Consider the following 10151-nt stretch of genomic DNA (forward strand, 5'->3'; position numbering starts at 1 on the left):
GCCATCAATTGGATTAACAAAGGATACTGATAAAAAATGGACAATAATGGCGATACGAAGTAAATGCCTGGACTGATGGCGGTCAAATTACTAGATATAGAGCCTCAGGTGTGGCAACTGAAGTCACCAACATCATTTAGTGTATGTAATGCTATAGATGTCACAAAGAAGGGTCCATATTCATAGTGAGAGAGACGGTCCCGAAAATACGGAAGCGTTCTTAATGTTGCTTAGGGATGCCGGATTCGTAGAGTTGCTGAAGGTGAACTGGATTTACAAGAGGCAATGCATGAGACTGGGCGCTGTGGGGGTCACTGGAAATATTGAAGACGTAGGTTTTGGTGGGGGCACGGAAGTGCTGAGGTTGCTGGAGGCACCGGAGGGTGGGTAACCGTCTAGGGCACACCAGCACATACGGTACCAATGGGGGGGGGGGGCTCAGCTGAGACATGGTGACGTGTTGCTTAAACTCCAAACAAAGAGTCACCTAGCCCTTCAAAAAGATGCTTGAGCACTGATTGGCTGTGGCGCTCTGGGAAGAACGCGGAGGTGATGGCAGCCATGCAATGTGGAGAAGACACTGGACCACGGACAAGGACACATGCTGCCCTCGGGGCTACAATTTTGACACAAGAGTACTAGGGGGGAGGGTAAGAACTCACAGACATAATATAAGGAACATATTACATGAGTGTTCGAGATCCCTTTACATATCGGTGCTCCATACAGCCCCCTTAATATGGGTGTCACGTTTTATATTCCTCTCAGCTAAATCCATTTATTAAATAGAAAAAAAAAAAGAATAATAATGTGTACACCACCCGTTCAGCCGATTAATGGATGGGGTTCCACGAGCCAATCTACAAGATTCAAACACAATCTCCCCAAAGCAGAGACTAAAAAGGGGCTCCATAATAAAGCTCATGGCGGTATATGTACAAAAAAAGATTAGCATACACCCCCCCCCCCCCTAAATAGCAAACAATTGACCCGTAAATGAAGCTATAGCAAACAATTGACCCGTAAATGAAGCTATAGCAAACAATTGACCCGTAAATGAAGCTATAGCAAACAATTGACCCGTAAATGAAGCTATAGCAAACAATTGACCCGTAAATGAAGCTATAGCAAACAATTGGCACCCAAAGTCCAATAGGTACGAGAAATTTCATCCACGTAGCCTGAAAACCAAAAGGTCAAGTAAGGAGGGATCAACATCCGGGGAGATATTTCAGAACATAGAAATGACGACTTTAATCCTGATGGCAAAGAGACATCAGCACCGCATAGCGTGTGGGACATGGGAGAAGGTTCAGTATCTCACAGAAGTAAGTACACCCCTCACTCACATTTCTTCTCTCTTTTCATGTGACAACACTGAAGAAATGACACTTGTCTACAATGTAAAGTAGTGAGTGTACAGCTTGTATAACAGTGTAAATTTCCTGTCCCCTCAAAATAACTCAACACACAGCCATTAATGTCTAAACCGCTGGCAACAAAAGTCAGTACACCCCTAAGTGAAAATCTCCAAATTGGGTCCAAAGTGTCAATATTTTGTGTGGCCGCCATTATTTTCCAACACTGCCTTCACCCTCTTGGGCATGGAGGTCACCAGAGCTTCACAGGTCATCACTGGAGTCCTCTTCCCCTCCCCCATGATGACATCACAGAGCTGGTGGATTTTGGAGACCTCCAACTTCTGTTTGAGAAAGCACCACAGATGATCAATAGGGTTCCGGTCTGGAGACAAGCTTGGCCAGTCCATCACCCTTACCCTCAGCTTCATTATGAAGGCAGTGGTCGTCTTGGAGGTGTGTTTGGGGTCTTTATGTTGGAATACTGCCCTCCCAAAGGAGGGAGGGAATCATGCTTGGCTTCAGTATGTCACAGTACATGTAGCTCTCCAGTGTCGGCAGCACTCATGCAGCCCCAGACCATGACGCCAGTATAGCCAGGAGGCTGTGGAGAGCCTGAAAGTCTGGTGGACCAGTATATAGCTAGGAGGCTGAGGAGAGCCTGAGGGTCTGGTGGACCAGTATATAGCTAGGAGGCTGAGGAGAGCCTGAGGGTCTGGTGGACCAGTATATAGCTAGGAGGCTGAGGAGAGCCTGAAAGTCTGGTGAACCAGTATAGCCAGGAGGCTGAGGAGAGCCTGAGGGTATGGTGGACTAGTACAGCCAGGAAGCTGAAGAGAGCCTGAATGTCTGGTGCACCAGTATAGCCAGGAGGCTGAGGAGAGCCTCAAAGTCGGGTGCACCAGTATAGCCAGGCTGAAGAGAGCCTGAATGTCTGGTGGACCAGTATAGCCAGGAGGCTGAGGAGAGTCTGAAAGTCTGTTGCACCAGTATAGCCAGGAAGCTGAGGAGAGCATGAAGGTCTGGTTGGCCAGTATAGCCAGGAGGCTAAGGAGAGCCTGCAGGTCTGGTGGTAGCTACAGCCAGGAAGCTGAGGAAAGTCTAAAGGTCTGGTGGACCAGTATAGCAAGGAGGTTGAAGTGAGTGAAGGTCTGGTGGACCAATATAGCCAAGAGGCTGAAAATCTTGTATTGTGCTGGTGAGGACTTCTATGTGTGCAACCTGCTGTACAATGTCTTTCTTTTGATAAAAGTGTGGAAAAAAGCTTACATTGCATGTTAGATTGGGCCTGTGAAAGCTCTATATTTGAAGTCCCACAGCCAGGAACCCTCTTTGGTTCTACATAGGGACAAGGTAATCTTAAGAAATGGACCTTCCTTGTCTCCTAAGGGGGTCTCTGTATTTCACCTAAATTAGGACATTGTACCTCCCCCTTTGTGTTCAGTTCTGCCATTTCGTTCTGTAAGATGGACTCTCCTTTTGTCATTCTGAATGGGCCCAGGAAAGGGAGCCCTGACTTTCTAAGTCATTTCTAGGTGACTCAGACAATTGTGCAAGCTTATGATCCAAAGGCTGAGCTTCTATACTTTCCTATCAATGCTTATTCCACCAAGGCTTTGAGTGTTTCTTGGGCATGTCCCAGGTTAGCAGGGCTACAGTCCATATTGCCCTTCGCCACGTTCCTGGAATAATCTCTAATGCCGCGTACACACGATCGGAATTCTCGTCGGAAAAAGCTCTGATGGTTTTCCTGACGGAATTCCGACGGAATTCGGCTCAAGCTGTCTTGCCTACACACGGTCACATGAAAATCTGATCGTTTATAACGCGGTGACGTACAACACGTATGACGGGACTAGAAAAAGGAAATTCAATAGCCAGTAGCCAATAGCTTCCGTCTCGTAGTTGAATCTGAGCATGTGTGATTTTTGGCGTGCCGGAATTCCATACACACGATCGGAATTACCGATAGAAAGTTTTTCCATCTGGAAAATTGAGAACATGCTATTGATTTTTGGCTGGCGGAAATTCAGACAGCTAAATTCCGATGGAGCGTACACACGGTTGCTTTTTCCGATGAAAAGCTCTCATCTGTCTTTTTCTGGCCAGAATTCCGATCGTGTGTACGCGGCATTAGAGCATTGGGTGCTGTAGCGACAGCCAGCTGGATACTGGAACTTATGCGATGTGTAGATATTCACCAGCACACCAAGGATCATCGATTGTGTCCAAAGTTTTTTATTCAAAGAATGATCACATCACAAAACGGTGTAGTGCAATGTTTCGGAACCACGCAGGTCCCCTTCACATGCCTGACGAAGGGGTCCTGCATGGCTCCGAAACGTTGCTCTACACCGTTTTGTGATGTGATCATTCTTTGAATAAAAACCGTTTGGATGCAATTGATGACCCTTGGTGTGCAGGTTACCAGGGCTGACACTTGTTCTTCTGTTCACAGGTTCTCCAAGCCCTACAAGGTGGTAATTTCGGCCTCTTCTGATGCCAGCTACAGACAGAAGGTCCTTCAGGCGACTCCTTGAATTGCAGGAACTCCCCAATTCATTGTCTACAATGTAGTTATGAGAGATTGTTAGCTGTTGAGCCCACCACTGAACTGCTTTTGGATGCCCCTAAATAGATGACAAAGAAAACAGGATTGTTCTACTCGCTGCAAAATCGTTTTCAGGTTGTTTTATAGTGAAGAATTTCCAAGGAGTGAAGGTGCGTTATCTCCAGGAGGACTATAGGCTACCTTCACACTCTGTGTTAGCCTGGATGTCGGAGAGTGGGAGGTTGCTTCTTCTCAGAGGTGGAGTGGTGATGTGGGGTACTGCTTTATAACATAGGACAGTGATGGTGAACCTCGGCACCCCAGATGTTTTGGAACTACATTTCCCATAATGCTCATGCACTCTGCAGTGTAGATGAGCATCATGGGAAATGTAGTTCCAAAACATCTGGGGTGCCAAGGTTCACCATCACTGACATAGGAGGAGATTGGATGGAGGGAGTCTTCCTGGAAAAGGCGACAAAGGGGTTTCCTCCTTGGGGAAGGGACCGTGGGGGACTTTGCTCTTAGTTTTCGAGAACTTAGATTGCGGACTTTGAACTGGTTGCGAGTACCACCTTGCTCTTTCACTGTTATGCGAGATCCAGTGATGTAACACACTGACCTATTTCGTCTTGCCATCATCTGGAAAAGTCCATTCGGATGGACTGTTTGCTATACGGCCGGGGAGTAAAGAAAATACTATAGGCCTCTGTGTGTTGATCTACTGGAAGTAATGTGTGAGCACAGCCAATGGCTGGGGGAGAAGAGTTATGTACTTTACTGGTGCAAGCCTGGTCAGCGCTGGAGTGGTGCTGGTAGCAGACAAGGAAACCCCTGACTTGATGAGAGAGAGCCCCCTCATGTATCATTCGTAAAGTGGCCCCTGTGTCTCGTGAAAAGAAGGGAATCTTATCTAATATTGTTAAAAATTGTCCTCGTCTTCTCCCACCGGCCCCTCAACACGTCTTCCCACCTCCTTCTATTCATTGTGGTTTCATGTGAGTCCTCATCTTTTGTATTGAGGGGCTGTTGGGAAAAGACGAGGGGCCCCTCAGGCTGAACCCTAAACAAGGTGTGATAATGGAGTGTACAATACCAATGTAAAGGTTTTCTGTAATGGAAGATACTTTCGATAGAAACAATTCGAATTTGTGCCATTGTGTTGGCTGCACAGCGGGTCCTGTTCTTTGTTTTCCGATGGAGGTCTTCATTGATCAGATATCTGGCTGGTGGTGATTGTCTGGATCAGTTCCGGTGCCGCAGAGAATTTTCTATGAAATGATTTTGTATCCTGAAATGTGGCCACAGATCTGGTGCGCCGTCAAATTGCCTTCTCAATATGGAAAAGCCCTGGAAACCAACGGAAAGGCATTAACCCGTATTATTGTGCCCCCACTCGATTTGATCACACAGGACACCCCCCTATCTGTTTCTTGGCTAGCTAAGAACTGGGCACCTTTCTTCACACCTGCTGGTCTCCTTCCTCCGACACGTGTGGCGTGGTCTCTACATCGTGTCCCAGAACCTTTTACAAGTAGCTGTGAACCCCGGGGAGGTGCCCCTTAAGCCCCGTACACACGAGAGGACTTATGTCCGACAGACTTCCGAAGGAGTTCCGTCTGAGTTCTGCCGGAGTTCCGACGGAGTTCTGACGGACTTTTCGGCTGAGCGGACTTGGCCACACACAATCACACCAAACTCCGACGGATTCGAACGTGATGACGTACGACTGGACTCGAATAAGGAAGTCCATAGCCAGTAGCCAATAGCTGCCCTAGCGTCGGTTTTAGTCCGTCGGAATAGCACACACACAAGCAAATTTTTCGAAGGGACCGGGTCCGGTGGAGTTCCTTCGGAAAAATTTGAAGCATGTTCCATATTGTAAAGTCCTTCGGACTTTGGCGAGTCAAAAGTCCGTTGCAGCCCCACACACGATCGAATAGTCTGACGGACTCAGTCCGTCGGACTTTGGATGTTGAAAAGTCCGCTCGTGTGTACGGGGCTTTAGTCTGAAATCAGAAGGTCTTAAAAGCCCCTAATGACACAAAACAAACTTTCCAGGTCCATCTGTACCAAAAAATAGAGACCACCCAAACTTATAACTAGTAGCCAGCTTCCCCCCCCCAGTGTGGAGGAAGTCCAGTCCATTAACTCCATGGGACTCCTCCAATGGATATCTCTTGATTGGACTCTATGTCTATATTTAGGAGCTCTGGATCTGGGGATAGTGACAGTTGACTGACCTTTAGACACAGAAGTTACTGTGACTCAGCTGGAGTCTAACCCGGGGCACTTCCCCTCCCCCCCTTTCTGTCACTCTTCCCCTCCTTTCTCTCCTATTGCTCATGATTACATTGTATGAACTCAGGTGTGGACCTCACACTGTGATGTCACTTGTCTGGAGAAGTTCGATGGGAATTCCTGCTGCAGGCTTTGTATGTTCCTGTGTGTCATCGCTTCCATCAGATAAGAGGAAGAGGAAGCTCTCCAATGTTATCTGATGAGAGCAGAGCCGCCTGAATCAGAAAACACCACACAAATAGACTTAAAGGAAAATGTCACTTTTTCTAAAAATGATGAATTTGAAGCTGATGAGTCCTTCGTTTTCAGAAAAGAGGGGACTCGTTCATGAAAAGCCCCCCATAGATTGTCAGATTTCCTGGGAGAAAATGGGGGTCTTTCATGAATAGCCCCCCATAGGTTGTCAGATTTCCTGGGAGAAGATGGGGGTCTTTAATGAATAACCCCCCATAGGTTGCCAGATTAACTGGGAGAAGATGGGGGTCTTTCATGAAAAGCCCCCCATAGGTTGCCAGATTTCCTGGGAGAAAATGGGGGTCTTTCATGAATAGCCCCCCATAGGTTGTCAGATTTCCTGGGAGAAGATGGGGGTCTTTCATGAAAAGCCCCCCATAGGTTGTCAGATTTCCTGGGAGAAGATTGGGGTCTTTCATGAAAAGCCCCCCATAGGTTGCCAGATTTCCTGTGAGAAGATTGGGGTCTTTCATGAAAATCCCCCCATAGGTTGTCAGATTTCCTGGGAGAAGATTGGGGTCTTTCATGAAAAGCCCCCCATAGGTTGCCAGATTTCCTGGGAGAAGATGGGGGTCTTTCATGAATAGCCCCTCATTAGGTTGTCAGATTTCCTGGAGAAGATGGGGGGGCCTTTAATGAATAGCCACCCATAGGTTGTCAGATTTCCTGGGAGAAGGGGAGATCTTTCACGAATAGCCCCCCCATAGGTTGTCAGATTTCCTGGGAGAAGATGGGAGTCTTTCATGAATGGCCCCCATGGGTTGTCAGATTTTCTGGGAGATGATGGGGGTCTTTCATGAATAGCCCCTCATTAGATTGTCAGATTTCCTGGGAGAAGATGGGGGGACTTTAATGAATAGCCCCCCATAGGTTGTCAGATTTCCTGGGAGAAGGTGAGATTTTTCATTATTAGCTCCCAATAGGTTGTTAGATTAACTGGGGGAAGATGGGTGCCTTTCGTAATTAGCCCCCCCATCAGTTTTCATATTTCCTGTCAGAAGATAGGGGCCTTTTTATAATTAGCCCCCCCCCCCCCCAGGAGAAGGCGAGATCTTTCCTGAATAGCCCCCCTTAGGTTGTCAGATTTCCTTGAGAAGATGGCAGCCTTTAATGAATAGCCCCCCATAGGTTGTCAGACCTCCTGGTAGAAGATGGTAGTATTTCATGAATGCCTCCCCATAGGTTATCAGACTACCTTGGAGAAGATGGGGTCTTTAATAAATAAACCCCCATAGGTTGACAGATCGCCTGCGAGAAGATGGGAGTCTTTCTTAATTAGCCCCCCTCCCCCTGGATTGTCAGGTTTCCTGGTAGTAGATGGGAGTATTTCATGAATGGTCCCCCATAGGTTGTCATATTTCCTGGGAGAAGGTGAGATCTTTCATAATTAGCCCCCCCATGGGTTGTCAGATTTCCTTGGAGTCTATCACACACACACACACACGTTGACAGACTGTCAGGCCTGGGCTCAGCCCTTCCTTCTCTGAGCTGGCCACTCAGCTGGGGGCTAATATCCAGCTCCTATCTCTCCACAGTTACTCAGCTGTTGATGATCCTGCTCGTCAGTCCTGCCTACTTAAGCCGTCCAGTCCAGATGATCTCTGCCTTCACCTTGGTCAACATCACAGAGACGCTCTCCTGTGTTTCTGTTAAAGACTTTCTTGGCTGACATCTAGTGATGGACGAACGTTTCGCCCGGCGGTCGTTTCGCGGCGAATTTCCGACTTTCGCCGTCCGCGGGTTCGAACGCCTTTTTCCGTCGTTCGCCCCGGCGGACTTACGTGTTTAATGTATACAAGAACTTTAACCTTTCGTGACACGTTTATCATGTGTTACAGGACAACCAATTGAGACATGACAGCTCATGGACACTTGGACATTCCCCCTAACCTATAAATACACCCGATCCGGTGGCCATTTTACATTCTTTCTTCTGTTACTGTAGGGAAAGGATCCTGTGTGGAGTAGGGACAGAGAAAACGCTAGCTATTTGGTACACAAAAGTTCTTTTCAGGACTGGTATAGGTGTTAGGTCAGCAGCCTGAGTTTCTTTTGTCAGTTTAGATAAAGGGACAGAGCGCTGTATGCTGCTATTTTAGGGACAGCTCAGCCAGATTAGTCTTTCTTCATCATCATCATCATCATCATCATTAGCTGTTACTATCAGGTCCACAAAAGAGCTGTTCCAGCTAATCGTTCCAGCCTACTCTTTTTTGCCAATTTGTATAGGGACAGGCAGGAAGCAGTGTGTCAGGCAGTGAGGATAATTTTAAAGACTTGCTGTTACTATTAGTTCCACAAAGGTTCTTTTCAGGACTGGTATCAGTGGTACGGTAATAGGCTTGTACACGTATAATATTCTTTCTTCCAAATATAGAAAGAATATTATACTTGACTGCTGCCCTTCTGCTGCAGTCTGCTAATCATTCACAACTCACTTGTTCCACAAAGCTCTTTATCAGGACTGGTAACTTGGTCTGTCTAGGGTGCTACGGTACATAGGCTTGGGTGCGGTACAGTCTGCTGTTCTGTAAGGACCGCTATCGGTCCACAATACATAGGGTTGCCGTGCACTACTGCTGACCGCTGCCCTATACTGCAGCAGTCCTTCAGCGGTATAGGGACTGACGCACAGTCTGCTAAACACTAATACACAACCTGCTTGGTCCACAAAAGTTCTTATAAGGACTGGTAACTTGGTATAGGGTGCTACGGTACATAGGCCTGAGTGCGTTACAGTCTGCTGTTCTGTAAGGACCGCTATCGGTCCACAATACATAGGGTTGACGTGCACTACTGCTGACCGCTGCCCTATACTGCAGCAGTCCTTCAGCGGTATAGGGACTGACGCACAGTCTGCTAAACACTAACACACAACCTGCTTGGTCCACAAAAGTTTTTATAAGGACTGGTAACTTGGTATAGGGTGCTACGGTACATAGGCCTGAGTGCAGTACAGTCTGCTGTTCTGTAAGGACTGCTATCGGTCCACAATACATAGGGTTGCCGTGCACTACTGCTGACCGCTGCCCTATACTGCAGCAGTCCTTCAGCGGTATAGGGACTGACGCACAGTCTGCTAAACACTAATACACAACCTGCTTGGTCCACAAAAGTTCTTATAAGGACTGGTAACTTGGTATAGGGTGCTACGGTACATAGGCCTGAGTGCAGTACAGTCTGCTGTTCTGTAAGGACCGCTATCGGTCCACAATACATAGGGTTGCCGTGCACTACTGCTGACCGCTGCCCTATACTGCAGCAGTCCTTCATTGGTATAGGGACTGACGTACAGTCTGCTAATCACTAACACACAACCTGCTTGGTCCACAAAAGTTCTTATAAGGACTGGTAACTTGGTATAGGGTGCTACGGTACATAGGCCTGAGTGCGTTACAGTCTGCTGTTCTGTAAGGACCGCTATCGGTCCACAATACATAGGGTTGCCGTGCACTACTGCTGACCGCTGCCCTATACTGCAGCAGTCCTTCAGCGGTATAGGGACTGACGCACAGTCTGCTAAACACTAACACACAACCTGCTTGGTCCACAAAAGTTCTTATAAGGACTGGTAACTTGGTATAGGGTGCTACGGTACATAGGCCTGAGTGCAGTACAGTCTGCTGTTCTGTAAGGACCGCTATCGGTCCACAATACATAGGGTTGCCGTGCACTACTGCTGACCGCTGCCCTATACTGCAGCAGTC

Source organism: Lithobates pipiens, unplaced genomic scaffold (genome assembly GCF_037356315.1).
Source record: "Lithobates pipiens isolate NorthernLeopardFrog02 unplaced genomic scaffold, aLitPip1_a1.2 Scaffold_13, whole genome shotgun sequence".
In the NCBI taxonomy this organism is placed as follows: Eukaryota; Metazoa; Chordata; class Amphibia; order Anura; family Ranidae; genus Lithobates; species Lithobates pipiens.